The 25,962-nt window shown below is 43.6% G+C and overlaps 1 long non-coding RNA gene across 1 annotated transcript in view; it reads left to right on the top strand.

The window, feature by feature from the left end:
- LOC137325411 (uncharacterized) overlaps window positions 1–25,962 on the top strand; it is a 117,774-nt gene that overhangs the window by 79,583 nt on the left and 12,229 nt on the right. Inside the window, exons 4-5 of the long non-coding RNA XR_010963878.1 lie at window positions 11,212–11,456; window positions 14,946–15,046. This is a non-coding gene — a long non-coding RNA (uncharacterized lncRNA). The remainder of the gene's footprint in view (window positions 1–11,211; window positions 11,457–14,945; window positions 15,047–25,962) is intronic.

Genomic DNA, 25,962 nt, shown 5'->3' with positions numbered 1-25,962 from the left:
TGGTGTTGTAAAATTGTTTACAATTGTCAACCCCAGTCCATCACCGGCATCTCCACATCATGCCTTCAAGAGGGAACTGGATCGGTTCCTGACCGAGGCAGAGATTGCATCATATAGAAGATAAGTGTCTTTATAGATAATACTTGGTCCATGTGATCTCCTGGACTGGTTTTGATCATCTAAAGGGGTCGGAGAGGAATTTTACAGAGTATTTTTCCCGTTATTGGCCCTGGTTTTTCTCTCCGGTTTTGCCTCTCCCAGGAGATTACATGGCTGTGGGGGTGGGTGTGAGGTGGGAGGGAGGTCGGGGGAGGGAGGAAGTGTTTAGCCATGATGGTCCGGCCACCATGGTGTGGAGCAGGCTTGATGGACCAATTGGTCTTTTCCTGCCCATCAATTTCGTATGTTACAAATGTTTGTATAATCTGCAGTAAGGCTTGTTTAAAATTTGGAATTTCTTTCCAAGGTGTATATGGTAATATTAGTGGATGAATAGTTAATATATTCATGACATTCCTCTGTCTGCCATTTTAATGGAGAGGTTAACTCATTTAAAGTAAATAGACTGGGCAAGAGGTTCCCTGAACTTTTTGGGTAAAAGAAGGGTAGTTCCATTGTAGGGGGTCAGAACTTGGGTGTAGATCAGATACATCAGTTATACCCCTTCTAAAATACACACTGCATTCTGGTAGAAACGGGGTAGGTGTAAAGTAGCAGATGCAAGCAAATAACAGGATAATGAGGGCAAAATCTGATTGTCCAAAAACTGCCATTTAAGCCCAAATTGCATCTGACTTATCTAAAGCCCCTAGAAATATGATTTCCCAAACCAGGAAATGGTTGAGTTCATAGGCTTTGACTTTCCATAAACTTTCTCTGTAACATCAGTTTTGATTAAAGCGATTAGAAAAGTCTTTCACCAGGTGTGCTGCCAAGAAATGATTCTGCAAGCTGCTGTTCGGCGGTTTGAGGCGGGGAAATCATTTTCGTAACACCCTTCTGTCACGAAGCCCTTACTGTGGGGTTCACTGTGGGCATACGTCGTTATGCTGGAGACAGAGCAGGAGTAGGAAGAAGAGGAAATGAGAGAGGCATGTTGGATTAGGCTACTCTAAAGGGGAAGACTATCTAGGAGGTACCTTCACACCAGTCTACAGATTACACTACTCCCTTAATGCTGTCTCAGAAGAGGTCTGACTAAGGATGCCTCTTTCATTGCTGCCATTGCTTCTTATAGCAGCAGTAGGGTTTAGATCCTGCTCTCAGAACCCCCCCCCCCCACCCCTGCCATGATCCAATTATTCAGGGGGCATTGGGAACATTTCTTTCGCCCTTCACCCAAGTGTAACTGTGTCATTGCAGGCTGGATTTGCACAGCCTGCAACATCTTCTTATTTAAATTGCTTGATCCCGTGATTTACGGCAGGGTACATTAGATTATGCCTGATTAGAACATAAGAACATAAGAAATAGGAACAGGAGTAGGCCATATGGCCCCTCGAGCCTGCTCCGCCATTCAATAAGATCATGGCTGATCTTCTACCTCAACTCCACTTTCCCGCTGGATCCCCATATCCCTTGATTCCCTTAGAGTCCAAAAATCTTTTGATCTCAATGACTGAGAATCCACAACCACCTGGGATAGAGAATTCTAAAGATTCACAACCCTCTGAATGAAGAAATTTTTCCTCATCTCAGCCCTAAATGGCCGACCCATTATCCTGAGACTATGCCCCCTAGTTCTAGACTCTCCAGCCAGGGGAAACAGCCTCTCAGCATCTACCCTGTCAAGCCTCTAAGAATCTTATACGTTTCAATGAGATCACCTCTCATTGTCTAAATGCCAGAGAATATAGATCCATTCTAATCAATCTCTCCTCATGGGACTACCCTCTTATCCCAGGAATCAATCCAGTGAACCTTTGTTGCACCCCCTCTAAGGCAAGTATATCCTTCCTCAGGTAAGGAGACCAAAACTATACATAGTACTTCAGGTGTGGTCTCACCAAAGTCCTATATAATTGCAGCAAGACCTCCTTACTCTTATACTCCAACCCACTTGCAATAAAGGCCAACATACCATTTGCCTTCCTAATTGCTTGCTGTACCTGCATGTTAATATTCTGTGATTCGTGTACAAGGACACCCAAATCCCTATGAATACCAACATTTCTTAGTCTCTCACTTTTAAAAAAATATTCTGCTTTTCTATTCTTCCTACCAAAGTGGATAATTTCTCATTTCCCCACATTATACTCCAACTGTTAACTTCTCACCCACTCACTTAACCTGTCTATATATTATAAACCGCTGAGGTCCAAGCACTTATCCTTGCAGCACCCCACTAGTTACAACCTGCCAACTTGAAAATGACCCGTTTATTCCTACTCTCTGTTTTCTGTCCATCAACCAATCCTCAATCCACGCTAATATATTACCCCCAATCCCATGAGCCCTAATCTTGTGTAACAACCTCTTGTGTGGCACTTTATGGAATGCCTTTTGAAAATCCAAATATATTACATCAACTAGTTCTCCCTTATCTACCCTGCTGGTTACACCTTCAAAGAACTCCAGAAGATTTGTCAAACACAATTTCCCTTTCATAAAACCGTGTTGTGTGCCTTCAAATAACTACTTTCCACATTTGTTGTCTATTGGACTGACTGAGTATGCATACCATCCTAAACATAGATGCACATTGTACTCCTCCAGGAAATGTATTCTTTTGCAGAATCTGCTAATGCTGCTAGAAGTGACAATGAGCTGCAAATACTGTCAGCTCCCATATTGTTCTCTGCTTAGGGACAATGGAGCTCTGGGCTGGTTGGCTTTCTTGCTCGCATGAATCTGCAAATAACTCAACTCTGTCCAAATGCTGGTTAAACATTAGGAGAGGCAACCACCTCCAAAGCTTTATATGGCTTTAATGGCCTTTCTATAATGGGGCACCCAAATTGCACACAGTACTCTAACTGCAACCTAATCATTGGCTTGTATAAATTTAATATTGTGTCTGAAGCCAATGAGCAGCATCAAGGGTGTCAGACTACCTGTTCCAGGTGGTCTCACTATCAATAATTCTCAATGAAAATCTCTTACAAGAAAATTAGAATTAGAGAAGTGATTTACTTAGCTTAGCTTCCTTGTGGCCTGACACAACTAATCACACACAAAAAGATTGTTTCAGCGGTAGGGAGTACAGTGATATTCCGGTGATGTTAAGCAGTTTGTGTGGAATTGGAATGCAAAATTCACTCAACCTGCTGAAGTTAAAGAGCAGAAGATCGGGAATGATGTGCAGAACGAGGAATGTGGCACAATGGGCTTGGAAGCACATTAATTACAAGGTGAAGGTAGCTACGTGAGGGGCTTAAGAGAGACATCATTTGCTGTAAGTTTGACATCAGTGGGGTGCAAAGGATATTGCTGCATTAACATCCAAGTGCATCATAACTGCAGAATTCATCTTTTAAGAATTGTTTATGTTGCCCTTGGTATTGAAACTGAACAGTAAGCTCCCCTTCCACCTACACTTATTTGTGGCCTCCTTTGATCTGTAGTGCATACTGGCAGTCTAACTCAATTCAACCACTCTGCTGAGGCCTTCCTATCTACTGATGCTAATTCAAGGCTGCATCTTTTTGGAGTATCTCTTAGCCCAGCACCTACTTGTTCTCTGTCTTGCTTAAGACATACCACCTAGATGCCTTCACCTTGTGCTTCCAAGCCTATTGTGCCAAGTAATATTTAGGATTTATGGAAAGTTCAGAAGATTGTTCTTCCCCTTTAAATCACCTCACAGGAGAAGCCGTTTTGAAAAATCTGCTAAAAAAGATTTACGATGGAAGAGAGTGCATAGCACAGGCTGTAACTACAAATTTAATAAAACTTCCCAACAGGTCACTTGAAAAGATGTATTTATTTTTGTAATTGAGTTACTTAATATGCATCAAAAATTAAAAAAAAGACAAAACATCTTTCTCTGGTATTGCCATGATGGACTAAAACACTATGTAAGTGTTAGTAGTTGTCAAGGTCATCGCTAGTAGAACGTATCATAGCAATGGAAAAATGTCTGATTATTTCAAAGGAGAGTCAGTTGTGACTGTGAAAGTGATGGATTTTAATAGCAGTCACAATATTTTTACACAGCAATTAATCCCTCTTGATTTGATAAGCAAGCTGTTCCAGAGAGGCCATTTCAAAGACTACTTATCACATGCGTGTTATGTGGTGACCTTTGTACTTTTCCAATTGATCGGCACTAGCTCGAAGCAGGTTTAAGAATTTCACATGTAAAGTGAGTTCTGTTCTACATACATTACCAAGGAGGTAAACTTGAAACCACAGCAAATTTGCAACTAGCAGTGATCCGATGAGGGTGAATTCACTGGTTCAATGCAAATTCACTGGATTCAAGCTCTTAATCAAGTACTAAGCTTTAACAAATCCCTCTTCACCTGTACCATTTGACAAAGTGCCTTGAGTTATAAACAATATGCAGCAATTCAGGCATTTAATCTACATTGCAGGACCTCATGCTAAACCTTTCCAGAACCACCAGCCTCCCTTACCTGCATTTAGATTCAAGATCCAGTTTCTAACAACACTGTTTATTAACCCCTGAGAACTGCTTTCGCAGTAACCATTCAGGCTTCTTCAAAATGCATCACTATTCTCAGGGCTTTGTCCTACTGAAAGGATCCTTGACAACCACTTTCTCTGATGATTGTTTCCTCAGACTGACACTTGATTAAACCAGCACCATTCTCTTCATCACTCAGGAAAGACGTATATTATTTATAAATAGAATGTTACTAAATCTTCAGTTGCCTAAATACATTAAAGGCAAAGATTTTGTTATTAATTTTCCAGACAAAATGAATCAAAGATGTTATACCAGCTTTCAAGAATAAACAAATTAGGTTTTAATTTGAGGAATTTTGATCTATCTGTATGAAAACTTGGAAAGATTATAAAGTATACAACATAAGATAATTTTGTACTTTGTGTAGAAAACTTTAAAAAAATTATTACCTTGCCTTCAGGTTATACCTTGATTTGGAACATGGGTTCACTAAATTACAGCAATTGATTCAGAGTAAAAGCATAAACAAGATTAGCATGTCAGCTCTGAGGAACCAAACCACTCCTGGGGAAACATTAATTTTTTTAATTATTTGCTAACTGCTAAATTGGAAGAGTAAATTTTATTAATAAAAACAGATGATGACATTCTCTCAGATTTTTCATGGGCCAGCCATTATTTATTCTGTCTAATATTTTTTAAAATGTTATTGCAAAAATTGATTTGTGGCATTGTGCCATTTTTAAGTGGCACCTTTTGACTGGATTTCTTATTAAAATATGATTCTACGATCAAGCCCAGCACCCTATTTTTTCTTAATCTTATTATAAACATGAAGTAAGTTTTTTTTGTCACTCCAGTTTGATTCCTCTGTTCCTGAAGGCCCTCTCGTGTTGGGCCTGCTCATCTTCTACTGAAGATACCACTTCCTGTTTGAGTAAGGTTCCACAGGTACCACCTACCTTCTGATGCTTTGCCCTTTGTTCCTATGTGAGCTTAGACAATTAGTCTGGGTGAGCTATTTGGCCATACAGTCAAGCCTAGTCCTAGATATACCCACTGCTGTCCTCACCCGATATCTACACATGCGCACTTTCCAGCAGCAGTCGCTGGATAGGGGTCAGGTAGCAATTCTGGCTGGTTTGCCCTTCACTAGACCAGGCCAAAAAGAGAGCCTTTTTAAAAATTAATTCTCAGGATATGGACATCATCATGGCCAGCATTTATTGCCCATCCCTAGATGCCCTGAGATGGTGGTGGTAAGCCATTTGCATGAACCTTTGCAGTCTGTGTGGTGAAGGTGCTCCCACAACTTGATACAACTGAGCAGTTGATTTAAGCACATTGGTATGGGACTGGAGTCACGTATCAGCCAGACTGGGTAAGGACAGCAACTTTCCTTCCGTAAAGGATGTTAGTGAGCCAGTTGGGTTTTTATGGCAAACTGACAGCGTCAAGGATCACTTTTTACTCATACCATTTTTTTATTTCCAGATTTATCTCAAACTGCCCTGGTGGGATTTAAACTTGTATCAGCTGGATTACTGGTCCAGTAACATAACCACTGCATTACTGTACCTATTGCCACTCTGGTTGAGAGAAGGAAAAGTCACCTCAGGACAGACCAGGGATCAAATCTGGGACCTTCCTGATACGTAAGGTTTATGTTCTATACAAGGCAGCAGATTTACCAAATGAGCAATCAGGGTGCTTATCAAGTAAGATTTTTAAATTGCTTCATAGCAAGACAGAAAGTTTTGATAACTTATGCTAATAATGTAGGCACATTTTCATCTTTAGCGCTCCCAGCATGGAGTTTCACGCGATGGAAGTGCGTAACAGGAACTTGGGTGAATTCATCCTACAATTTCCCCTCCATTTGGATGTGTGCACCACGCAATTAATTTTAATGGATGGAAAATTGTGGGGCGGGGCAGAGGGGGCACTAAAGACAAAAATTTACCCGCCGCAGTCCGCCTAAACTTATTTGATATTTATATGGCACCGCTAACATTATATCGTTACCAGTTTATATAGCAGTTTCACTTCAGCTAAGGTGCATGGGAAAGAAGTGCCGCCATTTTAGGGTGTGTTCCATATATGCAAAAGGAGTGTCTCGGATAACTGTACATAATGCAATTATATCCTACAGTTTCCCTCACAAAAACATAGGGGTCGATTTTAATCCACCCCGATTGTTGAGGACAGGGAGTGGGGGTCTTTGGAATCGATCAATTCGATTTACTGTCCCATTCCTGCTGTAATCCTGCATTCTGCCATTTTTACCGCTGGCTTCATTTAGGTGGCAGAGGTGCCTGCTAGAAGCAAGCGAGTGCTTCATGAATGCATGCAAATCGTGGTCCTCTGATGTAATTAAGACTTTAATGTGAGTTTAAATGGCCCTGCCCCTCTGAGTAAAACCTCATGGGTTTGGCTTCAGGCATTGACTGACTGGAAGCTCCATTTAAAGGGGCACTCAGCTGCTGTGCTTAGTGGATTTCCAATGGATTTTTGAGCTTGGAAATTGCTTGTTTCTGTAATTTTCCTGATTAAGATCACAGATTATCATGGGTGCCATTTTTGTTTCTTTGCTTTGGATGGAGGAGCAGTTGGAGGAAGAGGCGCAGCAACAGCCTCAGCAACCAGGATGTGTTGCAGGTGGGCCTGTTAGAAGGCAGCAGGTGAGGAGGCAGTGGTGGGGGTGGAGGTGGGGGGGGGGCTGGTGGGGGCTGCTCTTAGCTCACAGGGTCTATAGGCAAAGAGTCACTTTCCTGGATATGACTGAGGAGCAGCTCATCAGGAGGCTGCGCTTCACCAGGCAGGCTATTGCTGATCTGTGCAGCTTCCTGCAACAAGACCTGCTGCCTGTTGACCCAGGGTTATGCAGCTCACTAGTTCTGGGAAGGCAGGAAATGATCTGGCTCCCACACTGAGCGAGCCAGCAGTTATGGCTTGTGGGGGTGGGAGTTGGCAATGGCCTGAATTTTTTTTTTTGGGCCCAGTGGGAGCACTCCTGTTTCTCCTGGCCCCACCAAGACAAAAATTAGACATTTCCTGGGCCATTTTCTGAGCGGCCTCCACCAATCCCTTTAATGACTGCTGGTTAGACCGCTCACCGCCAGGTACGAATGGGTGGAACATGCACCATGCACTGTCCACCTACTGGACCTTGGAATTTCAATTTGGATTCTATGTATGTTATAGGACCCTGATTTTCATACCTCAATAAGGCTCCAGCCTGCTTCAGGCTGGCATCTCGACCACCTTTGTCCAGGTCCTGGGTTAAATGCCGGCAGGCGGATTTGGAACAAGAACGGGTGGTAAGCGCAGCACTCCAATTTTATTATCATGACTGCCTTGTTCCCGTTGGGTGGACTGTGATAAAATGGTCTCCTACTGGGTTATGGTTCAATGGGCGTCAGCAGCCCTTCACTCAAGCAATTGTTGATCATGTATAAACCTAGATACTTGAGCACTTAATCTAAGCTGACACTTCAGTATCGAGTGAGTGCTGCCCTGTCGGAGGTGCCATCTTTTGGATGAGATGCTCTCTCGGGTAGACGGAAAAGGTCCCATAGCATTTTTAGAAGAAGAGCAAGGGAGATCTCTGGGTGCCCTGGCCAATATTATCTCTCTACCACCATCATCACTAAAAAACAGATTATCTGATCATTTATCTAGTTTGTGGACCTTGCTGTGTGCAAACTGTGTTTCTCCATATTACAATAGTGAGTGCCATTCAAAAGTACTTCTTTGACTGTGAAGCACTTTGGGACGTCCTGAGGTCATGAAAGGCGCTATATAAATTCAAATTCTTTCTTTCTATACATAATGAGTGTCAGTAATCTATTTGACTGTGAAGGGCATCAAAGTTGAACTAATTCTATTTTCACCCAATTTCTACATGTGTTACAGCAAGTTCATTGGGAAGCAATCAGGAATGGGAACACAGATTTAATTTTCCCGTCACTAGTGCCCAACTGTTGCCTTAATAGAGATCAACTAACTCAACACAGACCAGTAATCAAGCCTTGAACCTTCCAGTCTTCATGGCTTAGAGTTACATGAGGTAGTAGCCTTGCCCACTTGGCCATGGGCAAAGTGATATTCTTTAATATCAATGATCTGTACCAAGACTTCTACAATGTTCTCATACTAATATTGACTTGTACCATGTGTTCAAATTGTATTATTTGACTTTCAATCTGTGTATAGATTGGTACGTACTTTATGTTCTGATTAGTTAGTACTGCATATTTAGATTGGCTTTCTTGGTTGTTTAAATTGACTTATTCTGTGTCTTTAACTGATTTGATCTGTTTGCTTAGATCAACTTGTACTTTGCACTGAATTGATAAACTCACACAGAGCGGTTGTATAGAAAGAGTACACAAATTGCAATCTATACTGAGGTTGGGGTTTGAATGTGTTTTGCAATGCACCTAGCACATGAGTGCTCAGCTCTAACACTAGGTAAAACATGAAAGGTAATCCAGCCCTAACTTGATCATCTTGGACTTTAATGAACACAGTTTATGTGTATTATATAGCGGATCTCCTACAGTCATGCTAGTGAACTGAGGAGGATGACGGGCTGTGTGTCTGGGGTGGGGGTGGGGGTGGGGGGAGGTTTGGGGGGGCAGGTTGTGGGGGGGAGGCCAGGTTGGGGGAGGCCAGTCCATGCGGAGGGTGGAAACTAGTTGAGAGTCGGGTTGGATGCTAGATTGAGATCTGGGATAGGCAAGAAGCAGGGCTGGGTGTTGGATAGGTGAGTTGATTTACAAAGGGACAAAAATTAAGTAAAAAGAAAGTTAAGTCTGGCAGTGAAGCACAAGAAGAGCTGAGTGGAATGGTGCTCTGGCTGCTTAAAATGAGTCCAAAACTTGTGAAGGCGAAGACATCTTTACATCAGTGTGATGTAAATGGTTTGTGCAGGTCATTACTCTGCCATTTTATTCCTAAAAGCAAATGACAATCTACAACAGAATTTATAATATGAACAAAACCTCTGTGAGCCACAGAAAGCATTGTGGTGGCTATATTTCAGAGAATTCTTTTTTGCTAAAATGTGATTGGGGTTTTTATTTGGTGGAATGTAATTGGGAAGAAAATGTAAATGCAGGAAAAGGTTTTATGGAGTCTGGTTGACAAATAACAAGAGTAGAAAATAATCAGAAAGAAAGAAAAACTTGCATTTATATAGCGCCTTTCACAACCTCAGGACGTACCAAACCACTTACAGCCAATGAAGTACTTTTGAAGTATAGTCACTGTTGTAACGTAGGAAACTATTTGTGCACAGCAAGGTCCCACAAACGCAATGAAATAAATTACCAGATAATCTAGATGCACTAGAGAGGGTACAGAGGAGATTTACGAGAATGTTGCCAGGACTGGAGAATTTTAACTATGAGGAAAGATTGGATAGGATGGGGTTGTTTTCCTTGGAACAGAGGAGGCTGAGGGGTGATTTAATTGAGGTGTACAAAATTATGAGGGGCCTAGATAGAATGGATAGGAAGGACCTACATGCCTTAGCAAAGAGGTCAATAACCAGGGGGCATAGATTTGAACTGATTGGTAGAAGGATTAGAGGGGAGCTGAGGAAATTTTTTTTTACCCAGCAGTAAACGGGAATATATTGAGAGGGGTAGAGGAAGTGAGAGACCTTGGAGTGCATGTGCACAGGTCCCTGAAGGTGGCAGTACAGGTAGATAAGTTTGTGAAGAAGGCATACAGAATGCTCTCCGTTATTAGCCGAGGTATAGAATACAAAAGCAGGGATGTAATGATGGAACTGTGTAAAATGCTGGTAAGGCCACAGCTGGAGTATTGTGCGCAGTTATGGTCACATTACAGGAAGGACGTAATTGGTCTGGAGAGAGTGCAGGGAAGATTTACAAGAATGTTGCCAGGGCTTGAAAATTGCAGCCACGAGGAGAGATTGGATCGGCTGGGGTTGTTTTCCTTGGAGCAGAGGAGGCTGAGGGGAGACTTGATTGAGGTGTACAAAATTATGAGGGGCCCAGATAGGGTAGACAGGGAGTACCTGTTTCCCTTAGCGGAGAGTTCAAGAACTAGAGTTCATAGATTTAAGCTGATTGGCGGAAGAATTGGAGGGGACATGAGGAAAATCTTTTTTACCCAGAGGGTGGTGGGTGTATGGAATTCGCTGCCCGAATTGGTGGTAGAGGCAGGGACCCTCAACTCTTTTAAAAAGTACCTGGACCTGCACCTAAAGTGCTGTAAGCTGCAGGGCTACGGACCAAGTGCTGGAAGGTGGGATTAGAATGGACACCTGGTTGTTCTTCGAGCCGGCACGGACATGATGGGCCGAATGGCCCCCTTCTGCTGTATCTTTTCTATGGTTCTATGGTTCTAGGGTAGTGGGAGTCTGGAACTCACTGCCTGAAAGGTGGTAGAGGCAGAAACCCTCAACTCATTTAAAAAGTACCTGGATATGCACCTGAAGTGCTGTAACTACAGGGCTACGGAGCGATTGCTGGAAAGTGGGAATAGGCTGGGTGGCTCATTTTCGGCCGGTGCATACACAATGGGCCGAATGGCCTCCTTTTGTGCTGTAAATTTTTCTATGATTCTATGATTCTAATCTGTTTTAGGTTCTTTAAGGGATAAATGTTGGCCAGGACACCGGGGAGAACTCCTCTGCCTTTTTTTGAATAGTACAATGGGATTTTTTATGTCCACCTGAGAAGACAGATGGGGGCTCGGTTTGACGTCTCATCCGAAGGATGGCACCTCCAACGATGCAGCACTCCCTCAGTACTGCGCTGAAGTGTCAGCTTTGATTATGTGCTCAAATCTCTGAAGTGGGACTTAGAAGCCACAACCTTCTGATTGAGAGGTGAGTGTGTTACCACAGTGCTAAGGTTAACACTTAACAAATTCCTAAAAGGAGAAACACAGTAACTTAAAAAGTTAGAACAGTTTACAGCTCAGAAGAAGACAATTTGAATCATTGTTTCTATGCCAGATCTTTGCTTGAACAAATTGTAACAATCCAAAACTAATTCCAGTGCTCAGCTCTCTCACAATATCCTTGTATCTTCTTTTGTTTCAAATATTTATCCACTTTACTCATAAATGATGCAGTGGTCTCCATCTCAACCACTCCCTGTGACAAGACATTCCATGGTCTAATAACCTGCTGCTTAAAGAAATGACTCCTCACTCATTTAGTGACAATTCTAAATTGATGACCCTGGTCACTGACTCTCCCAACAGATTAAATAATTTTTCCCCATTCACCCTATCAAAACCTTTTATCATTTAAAAAATCTTAATTAAATCTCCCTTTAGTCTTTTCTGCTCCAGTTAATCCCAGTATCTGAAGTCTCTCATCACAGCTATAGTTTCCCATCCCTGGCATCCTGGTGAATCTACGCTGTGTGCTCCCTATGACTTTAATGTCCTCTCTAGAATGGCACTCTTTATTCATCAACACCCTTCAGTGTCTGACAGTGTACACTCGCATGTCTTATTTTTCTTCCCAAAATCTATTACCTCAGGCTTGTCCATGTTAAATTGTATTTGTCACCAATCTGCCCATTCCAATAACCTATCTATATGTTTCTGAAGTCTAATACAGTCCTCCATGTTTATCAAACTTCCTACTTTTGTGTTATCAGTAAATTATGATATTGTTCACCCTATGCCCAAGTCCAAAGTATCTATATATAACGAGAATGAAAATGGACCTAGCACTTCCAACACTTCTTCAATCAAAGCAACACCCATTAAGCCTCCCCAATTGTTCCAAATTTCTATCCATGCTGTTAAATTCCCTTTTGTACTACACACCTGAATTTCTGTAACAAGCCTCCTGTGATACACCTTAGTGAATACCTCCTGAAAATCCATATCCCAAGTCTACTGCATTCCCTATCTCTATTCAAACAGTCGCTTCTTCACATACCTCTATTCAATTCAACATGACTTGCCTTTAATAATATGTTTTGCTTAGCCTCGATTAACCCATGCATTTCTAATATCAAATCATTATTATCTAAGGGCACGATTTTAAAAGGAAAAAAACGGGTGGGTTGGGGGCATTCAAAATTGCAACCATTTTGGATCCGCCCCCAACCCACCTCCAACCCGCCCATTTCTGGTTTTCACCAGGGCGGGATGAGGGGCAGGTGGCCAACTCACTCCCAGGAGGCGGGTTGGTGATTAAAACCTTTCAAGAAGGCTGCGGGCCTCCATTTTTCCAGAGTTTCCAATTTCAACCCCTGGGGGCCGGGATTCCTGGGCCTTCTCTTTTACGCCATGTGAAAGTAGGCGAGAAGGCCCGAAACTAACAGGTAAGTGCCCTTTTGGCACAGATTGTGGGTCCGGAGGAGCAGGGGTGCTTCCCCCAGGCCCAACAAGCCTGCCTGCAGCAACCCCCCAACAATCGCGAACTCCACCCCCGATCTCCGACCCCCACCAACGATCGCGGACCCCCCCGATCTCCGCTCCCCCCAATGATCACGGCCCCCCCCCGATCTCTGACCCCCCCAATGATTGCGGACCCACGCGATGACCCTCGATTCTCCCCCCCTCAACGATCGTGGACCCCACGATGACCCCCCCATCCCGACACCCCCCATGACTGACCCCCGATCCATCCCCCATGACTGACTCCCCCCTCTGTGATGCCCATGCCCACCAGTGCCCTCATGCCCCTGTGCCTACCCATGCTCCCCCACGCCCACCCATGCCCCCCCATTCCCCCCTCCCATCCATACAAACAAAGACTTACCTGAAGACTTATCTGATCACGTCCTCTCCCTGACTGGTCTCCTGCCCGACTGAGGCTAGCCTGCCAATCAGGCCTGTCAAAATCGTAAGGATGTCCGGGAAATCCTTCCCGGCTTGAGGTCAAAATCATGCCCTAACAGTTTATTCACAACTGACATTATAGGTCTCGAGTTTTCTGATTAATCCTTCTCACTCTTCTTGAACAAAGAGGAAGATGTCAAGACACCGAGCCAATGAGGAAGGAGCAAATTGACGCTCAGAATGCTGATCACAGTGTAGACAACAGACACATGGTGGGGGCGGCGTCATTTTGACTTTAGACGATAGCATAAAGCTCATGGCTTCAATGGAAACAAAAATCAGAACAGGTATTTAACGGGAAGCCGAGCCGATATTCCCTGTTTTACACTATCACCCAAAGTCAAAATGACCCCCAAGATATTTTATTATAAAGGTACATATAAGTTGAAATTGTGCCGCTACCTATAAGCTTGACAGTTTGACCAGAATTTAAATGCCAAACAGGCTTATCCAAATCACATCACTAGATACGCTGCACAAATGTGACCCCACTGTACACCTTCAGCAGATTGGAACCGTTGTCAACATTACTGTGTTGATTTTTATAATAGTAAAACAGGATCTTTGGATCGATTGGTCCTACACGACATAGCTACTGTCAGGAAAAGTGTGTTACCTTGTTTTTTTACATTAACCACGATTGGTTTTCAAAACATTGATTATTGCTCTCTTGGGCCAGGATGGAATATGATCCTTCTGACATATAGATGAGTATGAATAATCGCCATTTATGCAATTTATGTTGTAGGGAATGGGAAAAAAAATGTAGTTTAAAAATGCTGCAATTATTTTCCATTTTGAGTTTCCGCTATAAAATATTTTAATTCCATCAGACATTGAGGGGCCTTGAGGAAAATCTTTTACAGGCAAGTGAGGTGATTGAGTTCAAATTTGTTATCCACTGTTTTTGTAGCATGCAAATCATTTATAGGCAGCGAATGCTTTGTTACTTGGCCCTCACGCCTGTCCTTGGAGTTAATAAGTAAATGGTTATTGTATGATCCTGATAGTGCCGGTCTGGAGCTGTACAGTTAAATGGTTCTGGATGTGGCAGTTTGCACGTTTCCCACACTGGCCCTGGAAAGGAGTTTCAACCATCAATACACTGTTTGTCTGGGAATGTAGACTCCTGATTTTTAAAAAAATGTTATTTTTTATATCACTATGCCAGAAACACCCTGAGTTTGTTTATTGTGGTTTAACAGTGCAGAATTGCTTAAATTCTTTGAATAGAGCTGAGTTGCTGAATACAAGGGCTACTGCAATTTATTGTGGGTCCAAATGACTTCACATAACAGTACAAATTGTCTTTTAATGGCTGTCTCGCTCCTATTTAATGAAATGTGGCATTTCTTATTCAATGCCCTGTTGCGATACCTTGATTTCCCTCCTTTTGTTTCACTCTTTCTTTAGCAGTTTCAATTCAATTCTGTTGCAATTCCCCTTCTACCAAATATTTATTTTCTCATCTCATAGTTTGTAATTCTCTTTTAAATTTTATCTTTTTCAGTTGATTGAATTTTTCATTCTTCCAGGGATAGACTCACCTTTGAAGGTGAGTCCTTGAAGGTGAGTCCTTGAAGGTGAGTCCTTGAAGGTGAGTCCTTGAAGGTGAGTCCTATCATTACCTCATCTGACCATTTGATGCACCATCCATGGTTAAGAGTTGCAGGTGGGCAGAACGGGGGTGAACCAGGGGATGGGATCGAAGCTTGTGTTCTTATGACCTTTCTTGATGATTTTTGTACTCATCAAGGTGAAGGACCCTAGTGTTAACGAATGGAATACTTTCCATTTTGGGTACCCGGTGTCAGCATCAAGCATTTGCAAGTGAGTCGTTGCACGGTCACACACAAAGTAAAGCTCCTTGTAGTCTTCAGAAGAGCACCCCCTACAGCTGTTGCTCAATAGGCTGCATCCGCGCACAGAAAACCTGAGCTGGGCAGGCCCGACACATGCTCAGCTCAGAGTAGCCGAATTACTCAGAGGGGTCCTAAAACAAGCGTTGTCCTGGGAATATGCTAATGAGGGGCCTAACTGTTGTTGTAGGCGGCCACGTGGACGCCTGAAGGTTGCCCGAGGCCAATGTGGCGTCAGACGTTGTCAGGCGTCCTTGGGGCACCAGGCGTAGCCCTGCAAAATTGATTTATTTTTTGCCCCCATTTTCTGTCCGGAAAACGAATGAAGCAATGACCATTCCCTTTATTCCATCATTCTGAGCTGGATTTGAACTCGGTGATGAAAGGTCTGTATCTATGGCTTGAGTTCTTACATTTTCTTTTTATGCTGATGAAAATTCATTAAAATCAATTACGTTTATACTGAATCCCTCCACATTATAAGACACAATGGCAAAGTGGATGGGGGAGAACTAGTATTTTTAAAACCTGACTTGGAATGTCAAGTTTACATATTGAAATTTCCAAACAGTGACTCAAAAACCTGGGTGGATTGCAAACTTGCATTGATTTCTCCACGAGAAATTTCTCCAAGGCGAGTAAATATCAGCCCCGGGGTTCCTGCTCCTGATCACCATCCAGTGATCTCTGCTGCAAAGGGCATGTGTAGACGTGGCAAGAAGTCAGGACTGGCCTCAAATGTCCTGCTGGTGGTCACTTAATTTGCAAGGCTATGGAGAAAGAGCAGGGGAGTGGGACTAATTGGATGGCTCTTTCGAAGCCCTGGCACAGGCAGGCTGAGTTGAATGGCCTCCGTCTGTGCTGTAAGATATTATGATTCTATGAGTGCCATCAGTGCTCCTGTCTTTGGTCAGTAACGAATTCATGACTGAATCAGGATCTGCAAGGTTTTGTCCTTCCCCTCACCCCTGAAAAGTCATTCCTTGTTAACAGTGCAGTGTGCCACCTAGAGGCTTGGCCAAGAATTGACAAAATAAATCAAGGCAAGCATGTTTGAGTGACAGGCAACTCCAAGGATGCAAACATGTAACCTTCTGCTTGGAAGTATGCAGCATAAGGTGGCCTATGGTAATGACAAGCATAGCTCTGAAAGGTTGCAGTGTAACAAACACCTGCCCAATGAGACCACCAGGGACCCTTTCAACAGCACAAATTTTGATTTAATTTGGAGAAGAAAATAACAAGCCTGGGAGATGGAATTAATTGGATTCGGTTTTAACTTATTGTTGACGCAGTTTAAAATTTTCTTGTGTATGGGACAAGTTATGTCTCAAGTCTGTTCTCATATCTTCACATCCCAACCCCCACTCTTTGGGGGTGATTTTAGGAGGCAAAAATGGGCCCGTGGTGGGCAGGGGGGGGCTCCGAAAATTGCACAAATCCTGTTCGGGTTCGGAAGCCGGCTCCAACCCGCCAGCTTCCGAGTTTCCCAGGGACCCACCTGTGTGCACGCGGGCGACCCGAAAACGGAAATCCCGCCCGCAATTAAAGGCGGCGGGATGAGAGTTAAAGAGCCAAATGTACTGAAGTACATAAAGCACTTTACCTGTGACAGATGAAGGGATTAGAAAGATTTTTAACTTACCTGGGCGGCTTGCTCACCGCTTCTGATTCATACCTGGTGAAACCAGGCCTGAAGGGCCGGATCAGGGAAAAAGAAACAAAATAAATTAAATAAAAAACCATGCAATGAAGTGAAAACACTAAATGAACCTACCTTTGAAATCTGCTCTGATGCCCGATGTCTCCCGCTCGGATGTCCCTCTCTTCACCCTCCTGATGTCCCCCCGATCTCACCCTCCCGATCTTCTCCCGCTCTCCCTCCGATGTTTCCCCCGATCACACCCTCCCGATCTTCACTGATCTCACCCTCCCGATCTTCCCCCGATTTCCCCCTGATCTCACCCTCCCGATCTTCCCCCTGATCTCACCCTCCTGATCTTCCCCTCCCCACCCGATCTTCTCCTCTCACCCTCCCGATCTTCCCCTCTCCCCCCCGATCTCACCCTCCCGATTTCCCCCTCTCCCCCCGATCTCACCCTCCCGATCTTCCCCTCTCGCCCATCTGCCCCTCCCCCTGGTCTTCCCCTCTCCCCCTGATCTTCTCCTCTAGCCCCCAATCTTGCCCCTCCCCCCTGATCTACCCCTCTCCCCCCCTCTTCCTCCCCCCCGATCTTCCCCTCGCCCCCCTGATCTTCCCCTCTCCCTCCCGATCTTCTCCTCTCCAGCCCCCCCCCCGATTTTCCCCTCTTCCTCCCCCCCCCACCGATCTTCCCCCTCCCCCCCCATCCCGGTCTTCCAGTCCTGCGCCGGATCTTCCATTCCCCCCCCTCCTCCCGGTCTTCCATTCCAGCACCGGATGACGTCTCGCTCTCGCTCTTTCCCACCCCGCCCCCACCGTGTTGCAGCTCCTGACTGCAGCCAGCCTGTCAATCAGGCTAGCTGCCGGGCGCGAAACCCGGAGAGGACGTTAACCACTATCAATCAACGTGCGATCGTGTCGGAAACTGTAATTTTGGTTCATGCGGGTTTGCCACGCGCCCAATCGGGCCCCCGCTGCCATCCCACCTCCCCGCTAATATCGGGGCCTTGGTTTTTCTGCTTGAAATGCTACCATCAGAAACAAGCAATTGCCATCTGTTACAAGCTCCCTCTTCCGTTATTTTTCTTTTTCTCCCTGTGAGAGTGAATGGCCAGGCAATTGCCCTGGATCCCAGGCCTCTACTTATACTGCTCTTGATTTAGCTTCTAGGAACCCAGTCGTGGTGACCTGGGTTGATTCCAGGGTTGCGATCCACCCAAACGATCTGGCTTTTTGAGTGGTCTGTCCAGCAGTCTCTAAAATGTAAATAAAGCAGCAGATGTCTGGTTTTTAAAATCTATTTTTCCTACTTGCTTCTACGTTTCATGATGTGGAAGGGAACACCTGGTCTCTGCCCTGAAGATATGGTCACAACTGGAATTTGTATATATTCCATGTGCTATTAGTTTGATGAATTGACTTGCAAATCCAAACATGCATGACAGAAACCACATTGCACTGAATCAAGTAGTTCTCAGCTGTATTTAATTAAGCTACAATGAATCTGAAGCTAAGCATGAGAAGATAGTTCCAGAGCTATAATATGCCACAATATGGCATCAATGCCTATCAGCTGTTTGGCATTTGATACCATGGAAGGGGATCCCAAAATTAGTGGACGTGGGTCTGTATGTGGACAGCCAATATTCTTTACCTGCCCTCCTCTCCTGAAGGTGCTGACTTCTGCTGGAATGTACCAATCACCTTCTGGTGGTCAGTCCTCACGTGTGAGCCGTGACTGTGTATTAGCAGGCTATTCAATCATGGGACACATCACAGATGCGCCTTATCCTATCTTCACCCAATATCCATGCATGTGCATTTTCCAGCAGATGCACTGCTCAATGACCAGAAGTGAGGACCCTGGCTGATTTTCCTCTCCCTAGGGCAGGGGAGTAGCGGCCAAATGTAGTGTCCCTAACTCCATCCTAGCTGAGATCAGCTAGCTTTGCATGGATCGGGAATCAAATCTGGGATCTTCCTGGCCTACGTGGTTCTGTGCAACACTGGGCAGTGCATTTACCCCAAAGCTATTGGGGGACCCCAAATATCTTATGCCACTTATGCAATGACAATAACCTACTTGTGACTCTGCCATTTGTGAGTTATCCTGCCAGTATTACTTGAGGAAACATTAATCATATCACAGCCAAGTTGAAAAGCCTGCTTGTGTCTACATTACCTATGCCTCATATCAAATAAAAAAATCTTGATCATTTCTCCTCTCAAATATTTTCTTTTATTCCAGTTAAAATAAATTAGGTTCTGAAAATCTTTTCACAATTTCGAATCCTAAATTGCAGTTGCTTTCTCTTAACTCTCTCCAGCTCAGTCATGTCCTTTTAACAGTGAAGAGGAAATAACTGGGAAGCATGTATATAAAGACTTAACCAAATTTGAATCTAAATAAAGTTGTACCTCTTAAAAGTTATCGGAAACCATCAATTCATTGTAAAACACATAATTTCCTCTACTTCATCGCATATAACTGAGTTCTTAGATACTTTCTTACTGAGTCTAAGATGGCACTAAGTTGCCAGACAGACAATGTAACAGTGTGTCAATAACATGTTTGAGCTTACATTATTTTGGTAAAGAAAGAAATCAGAATTTTATTTCTGGAGTTCTGAGTACTGTGAGTTGAGAACGTTCCCACAGCAAAACAATTTCCTGTTTAAATGATTAACACAAGCTTAAGACATAATAATATTTGAACACAGAATAAAAGCATTAATCACCCGCCAAGACCTGCTATCAAAATACTTTTATAAAGCAGTAGGGATAGTATTTGAATCATTTTAGGAATTTGGCTGCAGAGCATTTTCATCACATTTTACTTCCTTTGTCCCCTGAAGTTTTCTGTGTCACACACCTTTGATGGACAGATTGGGGACCCGAGGGTAGATACAATCATACGACAATGACAGACAGGAAAAGACCCACTGCTCCATCCAGCCTGTGCCACCTTGGGTGAACAGGTAGACAGACTGCAGACCTGGGGGTAGATTTTCAATATGCTGCCAGGGCATAAAACTGGCATTGCGGAATGGCTGCCTGTTACGGAAATCACCCGATTTTCATTTCCATTGATTTTATAATGGGCAGCCGATCCTCAATGCAGGTTTCCACCCACGGGGCAAGTTGAAAATATACCCCTGATCTCCAGCTTCTGACCATGAAGCTCCCACACTGGCACCAAGTCAGAACAGTATGGGTGAGAAATCCCAACATGGTGTTGAGCTCCAGTGGTTCACAGTACCATTCCAGCCCTCCTGTTCACATCCTTAATGTTCTTTCTCTTTCACATTAACTCACTGTGAAGCTGTGCAGCTGCAATAATGACATGATAGGGCAAATGATTTGTTGTAGCAAGTTGTAGATTATTGCTCAGATCCCCTCAGTAACTACCATTTTCACTTCCTCCATGAATTGTTATGCAAGATTGAGATACTTGAGCAGGACACGGTAAATGTTGAATCCCTGGGATTTGATGCAAGATGTCAAATCACTTGCCCTAACTATTGGGCAGTTTACCAGGTGCAAGTATTGCAGTGAAAACTATACATGTTACATGTAGTAGTGGACGTGTCAGGATGAGAGACAATTGGATTTCATCTTCAGCTCTAAAGTGCATGTCTATAGATGATGTCACAATTAGGGATTGTTGACTTTTTGACCTAGGAGGAATTTTGGTTTAAGCTGGTTAAAAACAATCCAGTCAATTTGCAGACCTAACCTCAATTCTCCAGTACAGCATGTTTACCCATACAACTACTTCAGTCTTGATATGATTTGATTTTTATCTTTATGATCAATTTGGCTAGAGTGAAGGCAACGCTACTTTCAAATATAAAAATTCCTGATGCTCTCCCAATGGCTCAATTGTTAAATTTGGTGTCTGCCTGTGATCTTTCCCTCCCGCTCCCCAGTCGAATAACTGTCTCAAGGTTGAACTTGTCTCTGTAATACTGCGCTAACTTGGTGGGATAGCAGCAGAAATGGCAGCAAATTGGGGCAGTGAGGCCTACTGATGCCTCCCTGCCCAAACTGGACTTTCCTCCCCCTGCCCCCAACAGGACTGCCGTTGGTTGCTCCTTTCTCACCAGCTGCATGTCAATGCTGGTGGCTGAGGGCGGGACTTAGCCTCCTGGTCCATTTCCATCCCATTGATGCCAGTTACTGCCACTCCCCAGGATACTTGATGAAAGATGGCAGTAGGCTTGGGGTAGCGCCAGTAAAAGTCCCGAAGCCTACCGATGGAGGGAGAGAGCCTATTAAAGAGCTCATCACCTTCCATTCTGGCCTGTACATTTACTTTTGTAGGCTTTGGTCTCAGCTGAGGTCTGCATAAAACCACAGCTAAGATTCTTTGTTGGGCTTTTCTGTTCCTTTAAATGTTGTTGTGCCTCTTTTGGTGCTGCATCATACTGCTCAAGATTTCCCATTTTCTCAACGGCAAGCTCCCTCTTGGCAGCAGGAATAACATTGGGAGCACGCCCTGCATCACTATTGACTCCCAATCCAAAGAAATGGGTCGGGGTCAAAGCAAAGTCAGAGGGGCAGGTGGAAGTCCTTCTCTGCTGCTAGAGGAGAATCTAACCCCCACTGTCTAGGATCACTCACAAAGAATGGCTACATGGGCAAGGTGCCAGAGAGCTGCTAGTGCCCAGCATGGCTCAGCACCTTCAGAAGAAGAGAGGAAAAAGCAGAGTTGGAAGGTCTCTAGTTTGATTTCTGATCCATACTGAGTTAGCTGATCTCAGCTAGGGTGGTGGTAGGCCTTATAATTGTCCCCCTAGCTAGGAATGTGAGGAATCAGCCAATATTCCTGATTCTGATAGCTACTCAGTGACCCCTGCTAGAAAGTGTGGGTGAGGATTAGTTCACACTGAGCTGTGGTGCTCCACAGGGTTATGCAGAAAGAATGGCTATTTAGGTGAGGTACTGGAAGTCTGCCAGTGCTTCTGGAAACATACCCCAGCGGCAAATCAGAAGAGGAGGGAATAAAATTGGGACAAAAAGATCTGAAAAATTCTACTTATCGCTGAAAAATGATATTAAACTCCTGGCTGTCGCTCTCACATAATGCAATAATAAAATCACAACGACTAGATACTTTAGTGATTATTAATATCAGCAATCAATAATCTTATTACGAGCTCAAAACTCGGCTCTCTATGTGCAGTCCTTCAGTTTTGAGAGCGTACAACTGAACTGATTAAACACTTTCTGAGATGTTGCTATGTTGTCATGTGGTGACATTGCTATTCAGTATGGGAGTGTTGTCCCTGATACCAGTTGTAATGTCAATAATGTCTTTGAACAGCTCACTGTCCTTCCATAGGAGCCAGTTCTCGAGACAACGCTTTTATAGAGCCAAGACATGACGCTACGCAGTAAATCAATATGATAACATGATTAAGGTGGCAGTGGTAGCACTCTTGCCTCTGAGTTAGAAGGTTGTGGGTTTAAGCCCCACTCCAGAGACTTGAGCACATAATCCTGGCTGACACTTCAGTGCAGTACTGAGGGAATGCTGCCCTGTCAGAGGTGCCATCTCTCTGGTGAGATGTTAAATCGAGACCCTGTCTGCTCTTTCAGGTGGACGTAAAAGATCCCATGGCACTATTTCAAAGTGGAGCAGGGGAGTACTCCCCGATGTCCTGGTCAATATTTATCCACCAACCATCACTAAAATAACAGATTATCTGGTCATTATCGCATTACTGTTTGTGGGACCTTGCTGAGTGCAAATTGGCTCCCTGTTTCCTACATTACAACAGTGACTGCACTTCAAAAGTACTTCATTGGCTATAAAGTGCTTTGGGACACCCTGAGGTCATAAAAGGCGCTATATAATGCAAGTCTTGTTTGAATCCTACAGAGACACATACATTAGGAAAGGACTATCTTTCCAAGGATAGATGAATCAAGTAAATACTTGATTTGCCCAGTAAATATATGGGGAGGGTGGCGGTGCCTTCTGATCACTATGTATCAGCAACATTGTAAATATAATGGCAAGATTTCTTCAGATTACTATTTCTAAGAAATTGTAAAAGATACAACTTTGTTAGAAATAGTGATCAGAGGAAATCGGCCTGTTATATTTACAATGTTGTTGACACAAATAATTTGATCCCATGCTTGAAAGGAGTGACATTGCAGCCCTGATTCTCCAACCTGTGCTGCCTTTAACTGCAGCTCCCTACCACCCCCGCCCCTGACTTCCCCCCAGCCTCCCCATGAGAGGCAAGATCACTGAATGTACCTTATCAGGACTATTCAATGGCTTTACTGTAACGGCTAGTTGTTCCAGCCCATATTACACCATCAGAATTATTCATCAGTTGAACTTCTAAAGTGGGAGTTCAGGCATTCCAAATGCCCTTGAATATCCATGCCAAGAGTTTTGGCTGCCTTCTAGTTTCAACATTTTGGGTGTCTGTGCTGTTCTACAGATATTTCGATAATTGTGTGGAAGTCAGGGCCGTTGCTTCTTCGGTGTAGGCTAGTGTACAGAATCACACAACCAGCCCCAAGAATGTTTCTTCAAACAATGAGATACGAGTACATTTCTCTCAAGTGGCTGTTGATGGTTTCCTTGGCCCTGTACTGATAAATTTTTATTTACTGCTTTCTTGAACCGAGAAGGACCAGCATTTTGTTTTTTACATTCAAGTAGAACTTTGACTATTAACATTCACGTTGCCCTGCACTCTTGATTATCTGACACAATTCTTGTGGAAGTCCAGACTTTAATTCAGTAGACCCAGCGCAAGTCAGGGCTGCCAGAATTTGTTTTTAAAAAAGGGGAGAAAAATCACTTTTAAGCAAAACAGAGATGTTCATGTAGTTCATTTAAGCCACCTTTAAAAGGACATTTGGGGACTTTCGATTATATATCAATTTTGATTATCCACTAGAGACGTCCCCTCATTGTGGTGGATAATTGAGACTGCATTGTACATATGCTATTTAAGTATTTTTTTACCTATTTATTCTGTTAAGTGTACAATGATAAGGTTTGTAGCCCTTACACACAGTGCAGGAGAAGGTGGTACAAATACAAACACTGTATCGAAGGGATCAGTCCTCCAGTGTTTCTGCTACCGCGCTAAGAGCAGTGGTTACATTGTGCTGTGTTGTGTGAATGCCATGGAGCTGGTTATTAACCGATCAAATGGTGCTTATTTAAAAAGTTGCTCTCACCTCAAAAATGGGAGTCTGGAGACAGAAGAAAAAGGAACAAAATCTTAAACATAAAAAAAAGATAAAATTGGTTCAAAACAGTATAATATAGTATGTATTTGTTCTAAAATTAAAGTTAAAAATGAGTGAGAAAAGAGAAAATAGCAGTGGAATAAAGTGACTCAAGGGTAAGCAAAATTGTGTTTTAAGTGTTTATATCAGTAGTTGAATGTTAATTTTATAGTAATAAAACTATTCCTGATGTTTCAGTGACTTCCTTATTGCAACATCACTGGGTTTTCCGGCCAACATGAACATGTGAGTTGGGGTTAGAGAATCGGAAGGGGAAGTGCTTTTGCAGGATTCCTGCCTGATTTGTGAAGCACAGAATCTTCAGCCATGTGAGGGCTTAATTTAAATATATAAATCCATTTTAAATGAGACGCAGCATGATTTCCCATCTGTTTAGGATCTGCAATGGGCAAAAAAGGGAAGTTCCATGATTTGTTTTGCCAGTCACTTCTTTACCCTTTAGAAAGGCTGAAAAATAACTTTGAAATCTTTACAGCCTTTGGAAAGGCTAAAAACAAATTGGTCCCCAGATGTGCCCAATTACCTTTGGACATATCACTTTAATTCTGGCATGCAGCTTTTTAAGGCCCGATGATGTGCTAGACTTCCTGCTCTCCTTCCCCTCTGGGAGCCTCCTAGTTCAATTCAGGCCAGTTGTTCAGGAGTTTGCTTTGACTATAAAATGAGGGCCGGCCCTGGAAGATCCAGCAGCCTGTAACCTCATCACCGGGATCAGAAAATATACCAGTGGTGCATGAGCTGAAACTTACAGAACCAGTCAACCCTGGGAGACAGAAATTTGGTACAAGGACTGGGCAGCACCAAGGTTTCCCCACTGCTCCGTTCTCAGTTAGCTGGTCTCACCTGGGGTGGCAGTAGGAGAAATTGGACTCGCTTCCTGGGATAGAGAGAGGGGAAAAACATTCAGCCCAGATTCACATTCCTGACCACTTTCCAGTTACTCCTCCTGGAATGTGCGTGTGGGCAGATGTTGAGGGGAACATGACTTAGGGTTGGCCACCTCTCCATCCACAATCGGATAGTCTGTCGACACTCACTATTCAGATTCATGCATGAAGAATAGTTAGTGCCGGCGGAATTTGATACCTGTATGATCCAGTGTCTTCAGGAGAGGAGTGGATATAACTGGAGAGGAGAGGGAAAAAAACATTTGTTTTTCTCCAGATCGTGAAGCGTAGTGCAGTCAGCAGACTGACTCAGCTGAAGCAATGAAGTGTTGCAGTCTGGTTCGGTGTTCACAAATTGTGTGTTCTGCAAATGTTACATCATACAGTTTTGATGGCTCCTTTACTGCGGCTCATTCACACCTCAGTGATAAGCATCCAGTTGATCCCTCGTACATTTTCATGCGGTTTGACAAATTAAATGCTTTTCAGACCGTTAGCATAATAAAAGCACACAGTCATCAGTGCCTCAAAGCCACTGCTGCCCAAGTTTTGGTGGAAAAGTGTTTATTATTCAACGTACAACAATACACTCTCAAACCCTGGCAAGCTGTTCTTCCTATTGATGTAGGTTTTGTTAGACTCTGCGGTCCCGTGTGCTTCTAACACAATCATGTGTCACTCTCATTGTATTCAGTGAATGGAGCTGCCACATCCTGTAATGAACGCTTGTACGGATCGGTTCTGCTGAGTTAAATAGAAACAAGGCATTTGGGATTATGGCAAATTACAGCTGGCAGACTGACAACAACAGAAAACCAACAACAAATTCTGGACCAAAATGTCAGTTTCTATTGG

The sequence above is a fragment of the Heptranchias perlo genome, chromosome 9 (genome assembly GCF_035084215.1).
Source record: "Heptranchias perlo isolate sHepPer1 chromosome 9, sHepPer1.hap1, whole genome shotgun sequence".
NCBI classification, from domain to species: Eukaryota; Metazoa; Chordata; class Chondrichthyes; order Hexanchiformes; family Hexanchidae; genus Heptranchias; species Heptranchias perlo.
This window is presented reverse-complemented; position numbering and strand designations above follow the sequence as displayed.